The following is an 11,651-nucleotide window of genomic DNA, read 5'->3' as shown; positions in this document are numbered from 1 at the left end:
AAGGCTTCATTATCTTCTTTTGGGCTTCCTGTTCAATTATGATGTGTTATCCACATAATTGCAAATATACTGGACACCGGCCCCTCGATACTGACGCTCACCAGTTGAGTTCACTAAAAAGTCAGACAGAAAAACGCTGTGAAGCTGAACTCAGCAGAGTCGCAGCCATATTAGAGATAATGAGTGAATGTCTGAATGCCTGGCTGGTTGGGATGACTGCTAATCAGTACCACATACACGCATTCACACACGTTGGATTTAAATACTGGCTTCCGTGTTTAAATACTGTTCTGTGCTGAGAGAGACAGCCATTACTTTCTCATCTCAATCATCTGTTCTGTCAGCACAGAGAACCCTGCCACCCATTTATCAGCCTCTCTCTTTTCCCCCTCTATCTCCAGCCACCCTCATCCGCCTTCATTCTCCCATTTATGACTTTCCCCTCACTTTTCTTTCTCTCTGTCGCAATGCTCGCTTTCTCATATATCACTCCACCCATCCTCGTTTCTCCTCTTCACCAGTCGTGTCCTCACCCCCACCCCACCCACCCCCCTTGCTTCCCTCTCCCCTGTTTCTCATTATATCCACTCTCAGACTCCCGTTAGCTGCCTTCTCTCTCTCTCTCTTTCTCCGCATCAGCTCGCCTCTCTCTCACTTGGCCCCGGCCCACTGCCTATCCCTCGCTCCTCTGCTCATTTATCACCTTTTCATCTCAGACTGGTCTAGATGGACACTTTACCTGGTAAATAAGTAAGGCGAAATAGTCTAGAGGGAGGAGGAGAATGAAAGAATCAATGAGAACTTAAAGGAAAGGGAGGGGGTAAGAAAAATAAAACACTTTTCTACACTAATAATAAGCACATATGTAAAGGTTGGGTTTTTTTAGTGCTTTTAAAGAGGGGACATGATTTATTAAGATGTAACAAGGACACTTAGTGGTTCACTAAAGCTCTCCCCTGAACAGGGACTCGTTGTGTGGATGGGCTTGAAGTACGAGCAATACTTGGCATTTCAAGAGTTTGTTTTACCCTTTCCAAAATCCAAAACGAGGGCAAAAGTTTAGAGAATGAACTTATACGTGAGTTTGTCTTCAGACTTCGAATGCCCAGTTAGCTAGGATACTAACATTACAGAACATTACAGTAGTACCTTAGTGTTACTTCCAAGCATCATTAACTGGTTACATTATTTTTTGACAAACCCCATTCATGACTAGCATAAACTGCATTGTATGTCCTGGGTGGTATAACAGCTTAGGGTAATGTTAGCAGTTCTTCTCTGCTCTTAATTGAGTTTCGGGAAATTTACACTCAAGCAACCCCAGCTAACATTACTTGAGACAGTGTTACATGTGCCGTACATCAGTTGGTTAATTCTTATCTGAAATTCCTTTTCTACTGTTTGAATATACAAAAAACTATGTAAGATAAACATCCAAACTGGATTAAAATAACAATATGGGCTTATATTTTTCCTTATCATACTAATGCTAGGAGTTGCAATATGATGTAAAAAAAATTACTTTTCAGCCTCAATCCTTGAGCACAATATCATGTAAGCAGCCTTCAAGTGCATATTTAAGAATTTTTACAATTTGTGAACTTGAAACAAAATTTTTGACAATGGTCAAAGAGCTACCATTAGCTTAATTAGCAAGCTAGCTACAGCTGATAAACTCTGACAACATAACAGGTTAAATTTTAGCCACCGAAATCAACAGTCACTGGCTTTTGTCTATTTCTGATATTAAGGACTTATTCTTTCACAAATAAATAATTTCAGTGGTAAATCTAACAGTGTCTTCACTGTAAACTGCATATTTGCAGTTTGACAGGTGTAAGAAGGTTGGGGCTTAGTGAACGGTCAATTGGAAATGAAAATCTTATCTTCGCTGACCTGGTGGTTTATCTTCTCACCTTGCTTTAGTGATGTACTACAGGTCTATGCCAGGACACCTAGACATCACAAATGAGTGTAGTTCCAGGTGCAACAAAGCACAAAGGTGAAACAGGCAATAACCTTTCAACCCCAGAGGACAGTGAAACACTGCTTTTCAGCCTGGTATTAAGCTACTCAATAATGTACGATGAGAGTAAGTATGTATGAGTGACTCCAGAGTGGTGTTAGGTTGGTTGCAGCACAAAACCATCTGACATTGAGAAAGAAAATTCCTGCATACAAACAAAGCGAAAAGGGACTGAACTTGTAATTATTGAAGCATAGGATACTTGAGGAAATTACAGAAATGGAGCATCACGGCCGGCCTATAGAAAACAGCAGAATTTAAGAACAAGCGTATACGACAGAGTGGACGCTGGGGGTTTGAATGTCAAGCTTTTTGTCAAGGGTAGTGTAGCTTGGTAGTGAGTGAGCCTGTTATACTGGAGCCAGAGTGATTGTTGTTTCTCCATCTGCACAGATGGACCAGGTGAAAGCAGGGACAGATTGCAGTCAGCACATTTTGAAGTATTTTTAACTTGCACCTTCTCTTGTTTCCTGTTTGCTGTCATATCTTTAGTCTACTTATGTCATTTACAGGACAAGGACCAGATTCTCATTGCCAAGGACACTCTTGTGTACTCATTGAAGTATAAGCTGACATATAGCCTACATACACTCCGCTTTCCATTCTTTATCTCAATTATTTATAGCAGCTACATAAAGAATCCTGCTGCTATTTTCTTACTGTAATGTTGGCTCTTTGAAGGAATGGTCCAGCATTTTTGGGAATATGCTTATTTTCCGTCAAAACCAATAAGATGTGAATGAGGTTAGTAGTTTCCATTTGCGTCCAGTCTTCGTGCTAAGCTAGGATAGCCTGTTAGTGATTGAGAGGTCTACTCTGAATCACTGCCCACCACTCTGATTTGTTCAGCAGTTCAAATAAGTCTAGCGTTGTGCCAAATGACAGTTGTTTTGTAAAATCAGAGCTTTGTAGGCAGAATCAGAAATGGGTTCTACATGGCTAACTAGCTACCTATCCAAAACATTTTTGCAGAAAGATGGAGACAAGCATGAATAACTTAGCTGCACAAGTTGTTCTAAGTTGACTTGGTGAAACAGCAACTCTTATATCAGCATATTTTTATTCAAACCGAGGAAATAATATCAGGTTAACAGTTTGTTTATGGGAGTGGGAAGGGACAGGAATGAAAATCCAGTCCTGTGTAACCCTCTAGTTGGAGAGGGAGATAACTTTTTTCCAAACCTTATTTTTGTTTGTTGTTAATGTTCTGACATGATACTGATTGCTGAACCTTTCTTTTAACAACTGACTCTCACTATGCTTATAGAAATTGGAGATTACATCCTCACTTTAGCAATAAGGATAACTCTCTAGCTCTCTCTCCTGTGATTGATCAAAGGAAACAGCACTGATCTTGTACTTCTATCAGATAAGAGAGTGAGCTATTATAAATTTATCTCTTCTAAATTGTGTAAATATCATCTGGATCACTGAACATTAATCTGATATAGTGGGTGATAAAAGTACGAATGTGCTTTGTAACTGTAATCCTATTGAACTTGAAGTGGTCATTGTCGGGCTATTTCCAGGCCCGCACACACACACACACACACACACACACACACACACACACACACACACACACACACACTCTCACTTACTCACGCACCAGAGTCCATTCTCCATCTGGCTGCCGTCCAAACTGACACATTGGGGAAGCAGCAGAAGGCAGGTCTGGCCCAGACAGCTCTGTCTCTGTCTATCTGAGGCTGCAGGAGGCGACTCAACAGCTGCTCAAGGTGAACATTCAATGAGGCATGTGTGAATATGGAGCCTGGGCTGGAGCCTCAGATTGGGAGAGAGACATGGAGACAGACAAAGAAAGAGAGAAGGAGGGGGAAGATGAGTCAGAGAATCAGAGGAAATAAAATGGGGAGTGACACACGCAGAGGGAGAGAGAATATTATTACACCCAGTGGGGTTTGCAGTGTCAAGTCCAGTCCAATCCAGTATAATGTAATGTTTGAATGTTGGGTGTCAGTAGGGTGTGGCACAGTCTGGGTCCTGAATTGAACTTGAGGGTTCATTGTTCGAGCAAATATGGAAGGAATATTGACAGAAATGTATCTGGAAACTGTAACAAAAAAGTTGTGTATCACAATGGCCAAACAATACCTAATCAATCATCAATCATTGCTCTACTTAACCATAATATATAGTTTTTAAATGAATGGATACACGTGAATTTTTCCAATAAGTGATTGCTGGCTTTCACAATCTCTCCAAAGTAAGACTACTGTTTGTATGAATGTTTTAAGCCCTCAGTAGTAATACAACTATAAGATTTAAGTCATCTCAATATAATAAATATTCCAGTAGAGCAGTTTTCCCCCGTTACAACACCACAAGCTTCTTAATAACCCCGGCCTTAAACCAAATTTCCCTAATCTTCATGTGCTAATGGAAGGCTGCAACACAGTTAAAATCATCGCATTCCCAGTGGTTTGCCTGTAGCTACCCTACATTACTGGATAAGTGAATATCGAGAAGTTTGAATAATCACCCTATGGCCCTGCACATAGTAAAGAATGGGGCCGTTTACCTATGACATATATATTTGTATTTTATGTCCAAGCAAATAACCAAGAAGCATGGATTTACAGCAGAATAATGGAGTCAGTGTTTTATGTACAATCACAATGTCTGTGTTGAAACATTTTGATGTTCATGGGATAAAACCTGTTCATGAGGGCTAGCATGACTCTGCTATTATTGTTCACACCCATGGTATATATATATACTATTTCTATGAAAATGTAAATGTCTAATTATGTATTAACACAGAAAAGAAATAAAATATTTTCAATGCACCGTTTATTTATGTTGATGTTTATCATACTTTCTGCTGCATTTGGAAGTACAATGCAATGAGAAAAAATGGAGGGAGGGGAAGTGAAGACAAATCCTATCTGCAAAGGCCATTTATACTTGTCAAGGTGGTAAAATACCCTTAAACAGTAAGTAGACCATTACAAGACACTAATACTCATAATACGCCAAATAAAATGTTATTTCAGCTTCCCAAATGTAATGATGGGCTTCTTTTTTGTTTTTATATCACAATAAATTGAATATTGGTTGAGAAAACAATCTTACCACAAAGCTAATTTAGTAGGTATTCTGGAGTTTTCAGCCATATCACAGGATTTTCATCCCGAGATTAGTTTTCTTAGCTGTCATGGAGCTGTAGATGTTTGAATTTACATTTTGTTCAGGGTACTTAAAAAAGTTTTTTTTTAAAGTCAAGCAGGAACTTTGAACCTCAGTAAATTTAAAATATGTGAGGAGTTTGTGGAAAAAATAGTTATTTGTCGCTATAATTGTTCCTACTGCCCAATATAGCTGTGAAGGGGCCCCTTTATAACACAATTTTGAGGTTTAATGAGAGATGAGGGACAAAATCTACAATCCTCGCTGTGTAAAAATTATATCCCAAAGTTTAGCTGGAGCTTATATGAGGCTGCAGCAGTCTGTGTTAGACAAATCAGTATCTTTCAAGGTCACAGTCCTTTAAGTAGCCTACAAACTCCCCTCTTTTTGTGCTTCTGGACATTGTGAAAGGGTGGAGGGATTGTAACAAAAAGAGAGAATTTAGCACTAAAAAGCGGTGGAAGATACCTGCTTCATTTTTCTAACTCAAACTGCTATAGCTTGATATTAGCTTTGGCTACATTTTGAAACACAAAAAGAGGACTATGGATTTTGTCCTTCATCCAATATTGAATCACGTTAAGGGACTTCATTGTAGCCACAGTGAACAGGGGCTACAATTACAATGACAAAAAACTGCCACTGTACTTTTGTTAATACTAGTTTAAAAGCGACCTTTTATGCTTTTTCTAGATTTATGTTATTTATATAATGTCATGATGTCAGATATCTATGTTAAACACAGTAAAAGTTGCAAAATCTCTTCAGCCTGCTTTCAACGCTTTGTTTGCAATGGTCTTGCCGATGAGTTTATGTCATATCAGAATGCAGATGTTCACATATTTTGGATTGGATTGCGGCTCAAATATGTATGGATATATTTGAGAAGATGACATTTTGAGTAAAAAATGAGAAGATGTAGCCTCTCAAGTGACCAGAAGCCAGCCATGACGCAGCTTCCTGAAGCCTGATGCCAATCAGAACAGAAACACCAGAAGGGGGCCCTAAAGAAATAAGAGCTAAAACGGCCTGTTTCAGACTGAGGCTGGATTGAGCAGCAGTCATAAAGGGGAAGTATAAGATAAATAAATGTGTATAAATGTGTATAATAGGTCCCCTTTAAGACAGACTTCAAAAAATGTGGTTATCGTCTAAATACAGTATCAAACTGCATCATGTCGATTAAACAGGAGTCAGCTAACACTTTCCCCTAGCTTATTCCTGAATTAGATCAAAGACCCACATTAGCTCCATCTATCAGCCTACACCTGCAGTGCCATGGGAGAGTGGATGTTATCTCTCTGAATATTAATGAAGGGTGTGGGTGGCCAAAGTTGGCCTCCAGCACATGGGCCGTGACAAGGTTAGATTGCAATGGATGTGGCACGGGCCTTCAAACCTAAGGATGGTTTATGAGGCTGGATCAGCAGCCGCTGTGCATCAATATAACAACCCCTAACACACACACATACACACACTCACTCCCACCCATCCTGGGCATACTGTGGAACCTAAGACATAAATTAGACCAGGCTCCAGACAGGGTACAACCGCAGGTGTTCACACACATACACCAACGAGCTAATGATGTTATGTCAAATAAAATGGTGATATTTGCTTCATCATGAATGGGGTAAACAGTAGTGGCACATGATGACTCAGTAGACTGTCAGAGCTGGCTGATGGAGTCTAATGATGCAAACACTTTTTCTTCTTGATTCTAGCCTTGGATGGCAGGAGATGTCTGTCTAATGTGACGTCAAAAATGAAGACAAGGACACACACAGAGCATATACAGGAAAAACACACTCATTATTTTGCATCAGTTGGACTTTAAAGCTAAGCCTGTCAGGCTGCATCACAGCCTGCTCTGCCACAACTGTTGCAGCTACATACCGGTGGATAAATAGTTTTGGTCTGATAATATTTGGAATGTCTAGAAGAACTGCACAATTAATTTATATCATCCCTGATCAAGTTAGCAGAGAGCTGAAGCAAGTAGAAGTGTCTGGTGAGCATGCTCTGCCCATAGAGCACATGCCGTATGCATTCATCCGGCCAGTGTGGGAATGTCGCCCTGACATCAGATTTTAAAACTCAGTATACTGTGAAACATTATACATTTACCTGGCGGTGATAGGCTTAATCAGCATTGTGTGAACTCGTTTGGCAAGGGCTTGAATGTACCAGACTTTCATTTATATGTTCTGCACTGCAGGTTGAAGCTTAACTCTGTTCCCTATCCAAGTCTTTAAAGTTGCCTTGATCCCTGCTCTCTCTCTCTCTCTCTCTCTCTCTCTCTCTCTCTCTCTCTCTCTCTCTCTCTCTCTCTCTCTCTCTCTCTGCCCTCACTGCTGTTATCTGAATATCCAGAGGGAAGAACAATGCAAAATTAATGTCACCATTTCTCAATCCAACTGCTCCAATAAATTACCAATGGCAGGTCACATTATACATGAATTTTATTAGGTATGTGAATTAAGAGTGGCATCGATTGCAGAAACTAGATTAATGTCCCTTGAAGGTAAAGCTATGGATTAGTTTGCTTAAATGTTTATGCAATGCTGAGCTGGTTTTGCTGCAATGCTTGCCTCAGCCATACAATAACACTGAGCACAAACCAGTGAAGTTATGTGTGTTTGCGAGTGTGTATGACATAACCACTGTGTACCCTCTTTGACCGCTGCAAAGTCTGTTTACCCATGAGATTTCCTGTTGAGTGAAATACAGAACCTTCCTTCTTTCATGTCACTGTCTGCCTGTGCATTATATGCTTATAGTGAGCAGGGTTTTCTTTATGTAGTCTACAGCATGTGTGTGTGTTTGCTAGCTCTTGCACCATATTTGTATATTGTATGTATGTTAGTCAATTGAAAACGTCCAAAGTGACATGGAGAATCACTCAAAGGAATAGTCCAACACTTTGAACATTTTGTGAAATATGCCAGCTTTGACAAGAGTTACATGCTATCTCATATCTGTCCACTGAATATGATGCTACAGCCAGGAGGTTAGCTTAGTTTTGATTGTTTTAGCTATGTTAAACTCTAGAAATAGGGAAACAATTAGCGTGGCTCTATCCAACGGTACCTAGCTCTGTGAAAGCTCACAAATTAGCACAACAGTGACTTCCTGGAGTTGTGTTACAGGCAACCAGCAGAGACTCACAAAGTCCTGGCCAAGAAGGAGTCCTGCACGTAACTCCTGTAAAACGATAACTTGTTGGTTTTACACATCAGTTTTTGTATGGATTAAACAACAGTATAACGTGTTAATTAGTGAACTTTAATGAGCCTACTTTTATGTTTGGAGCCAGGACTGTCCAAATAAGGACTTTGGAAATATGCCCCAGTAAACATCAGCGACATAAGCTAACATTTGACTTCAAATCTTATTAGAGGGCCCACATTTAACAATTGGGACTATAATGACTCATTGAAAAAATGTATTGACTTAGTATTTCATAAGGGAAGTTGAGCTTTTTGAATAGGAGTCTATTGGGGGTCTATTAAACCAGGGATTTTTTTAAACCAGTGCTTAGTGACTGTCAGTGGTATTGCACTTATTGGGACTTGGACATTGACTTCAACTTCAAGCTGTGTTGTTGATTTAAACAGAACTAAAAACTGTTTTAGCTTGACCAAAAACTCACGCTTATCCTGGGACTTTATGAATTCATTTTTTTTAAACATTTGGATGTCATATGCTGAACTGACCATCATCTGGCTTACTTTCACGGAAAGTGAAAGCCAATCTTCTCATCTAACTTTTGGCAGGAAAGCAAATAAAACCCAGTGTTGAACTATTCTTTTAATCATATACATTCATATTCACACTGTGTGTTTCTTCCTCTGTGCCCTACACTCTGCAAGATGAGAAGGAATACTGCTGGAATTGTCTTCTGTTCTCTATAGATGAAATAGATAATGAACATTAAAGTGTCAGTTATACTAGATGTAAAGAAGATGGAAAAACATGCAGAGAGTGCCTGAATTTTTGCTAAGGGCTTTGTTTTCACAGGTTTAAATGCTATGGTTTTGGATAAAAATGTAATACATTACTTTCTCAATGCGAGTATATTAACACAAAAGGTAAACACAGAAGGTTTTAAAATGGACTGTCAGTCAGTTTGCCTTAAATATACCTCAGATTCATCCTGTTTTATCCATTCTCAACTACTTGACCTTGCTAAAACTCATTTCAAGACTTTTGCTCTCTTTGCTATAGAAGTGTCTATGTACCTACAGTATTTGTCCCTTTTCTGACAGAGAGGAGACTTCTGTTGGGCTGTATCTCAGCGTGCATGCTTTCATCAAACTTACAGCGAGTGAGACAGAGAGTTGGAGCTCCCTTTGAGGAAAGACTGTTAAATAATGCAGGTGGTTAAGTAAGCTTGTCAGGACGAATTGTAAAAAAGTGCCTGCTTCACTGAGCCAGAGCCTGTTAGAGAGAGAAAGGGGGGAGACCGCGTGACTTTCAGCCCTCCAGAGTCCTGTTCACACACACGAGTCGAATACAGAACGTGGCATGAAACGTGTGTGTGTGTGGCAGCTGTGATGTGGAAGCCAGACAGGCTAAACCCTAGTGCCCGTGTCCACCTACCCTGCCATCCTCTTGCTGATGGTTTATAGACCAGTCTGAAACAAAGAATCCTTTGGTTTTACCCCCTCAAGACAACCTCTCAGAGCTAATTAAGTTGCATGTATTGAGCTACACTGTCACTGTCATACAACAAAGCAGGACGGGTTTAATGGAAATGATTATACATGTTGTAACATCATCGCCTGGCAATGGAGAGTACGGATGATTGTCTTAGTCAAGAGAAGATGTGACCAGCATCAGATACTCCCAGAGACTCAGCTAGTAGTCATCTTAATGGTACTGTGTTGTCTTCACTTCATTGGAAAATACAGGGCTGCCCCCTGCTGCTGGTAAAACAAACTGCACCTACTCTTACACATTAACAGATCAAGGTGTCCCAAAGGTGAATTCAAATAACAGAAAGCACCTGAACACTTGTCAGAAGTTGACTTAAGCCCATCTTGATAACAGAAACATTGGAGCAAATTATATGTGAAAAACAATTGGAAACTGAGATTACACACAGTAACCTTATAATTGTGACTACAGGGTGGAGACCATAAACACCTACTGGGAAATTGATGAAGGAATACAAACTCTTGCATCAAACAGCAGGTGGTCTAGGGCTTAATACGACATTTAGGAGGATACTTGTAACAACTAAGGCATATGACAAACATTTCACTTTGACTCAAGATAACTTGAATTCTTACAAACCAAAGTAACCATTCCAACAATAGTTGTGAAAATAATCTCACCACAAGATCCATTTATGGATTTATTTTTCTTTCCTTCATTTAAAAAAATGTATTATTCTTTACCATCGGTGGATGCAAGTATCCACCTGTGTGTCCAAGTGACAAAAGTAGGAGTCATGATATGCAGTGTTGAGCAAGCATTTTGTGTTTTTTTTTTTAGTTGTCATATTGGGATTGGGAAGATCTCAGTGAGTGAGGTGGTCTAGAGAAGAATCAGGTCTGGATGAGCTGCAGGAAAGGAGAACGGGCTTTATGGAATGGGGTGGACTGAATTTGGTAAATGGACTGCATTTATATGCTACTTCTACCAACCACCAGGTCTTTGCAACAAATGCCAACAACAAACAATACGCACAAACAATCACACACACATTCAAACACTAATCACAAAGCTCATCAAGAGCGATATTGCGCTTTACAGTGTTTCTAATACACATTCTTATTTTCAAACACACACTCACACACCAGGAGCAATTTGGGGTTCAGTATCTTGCCATAGAACACTTTGACATACAGACTGGAAGAGCCAGGGATTGAAACAACCGACCTTCTGATAAGTGGACAACCTGCTCAACGTCCTGAACCACAGCCGGCCCAGATGATGTCCTTGATTGAGCTTGATGTGATTTGTGCTTTTTCTAGGTCTGAGTGATCAGACTGAGCCAATAGTTTACTGATAATTTATTTTGTTCTGTCTTTCCAGCTAAATAATCTAGTTTTCATGGCCACAGCTAATGCCCCAATCTCAGCATCCCTGTTGAAATGGCTCTGAGGCAGTATCGTGGACTTAGACCAGTAACAACGTAGCCAGAAACCTTGCAAAAGCTATTAATCAGATTGTGGACTGACGGGAGGGAGGGTGAAGGATTTGGTAGATATGACAAGATGTCATGTGCATATAGACCGATTTTTTGAATTGATTTTAAAACCTGAAATACACTCATTCTGTCTTACGGCTGAGGTGAGGGGTTCTCTGAAAACTGCAATGAGCGCAACGCATGTTGAAAGTGAAACGTATGCTAAGATGATGAACACGCCGAAAGAAGGCAATGGATCGGGCAAATGCAGTGTAACAAGGAAAAATGTTAACATTTTACATTTATCTTACACTTGCAGATCTTGTGGTCTCTTAAATT

Source organism: Scomber scombrus, chromosome 16 (genome assembly GCF_963691925.1).
Source record: "Scomber scombrus chromosome 16, fScoSco1.1, whole genome shotgun sequence".
NCBI classification, from domain to species: Eukaryota; Metazoa; Chordata; class Actinopteri; order Scombriformes; family Scombridae; genus Scomber; species Scomber scombrus.
Note: the sequence above shows the minus strand (reverse complement) of the source record.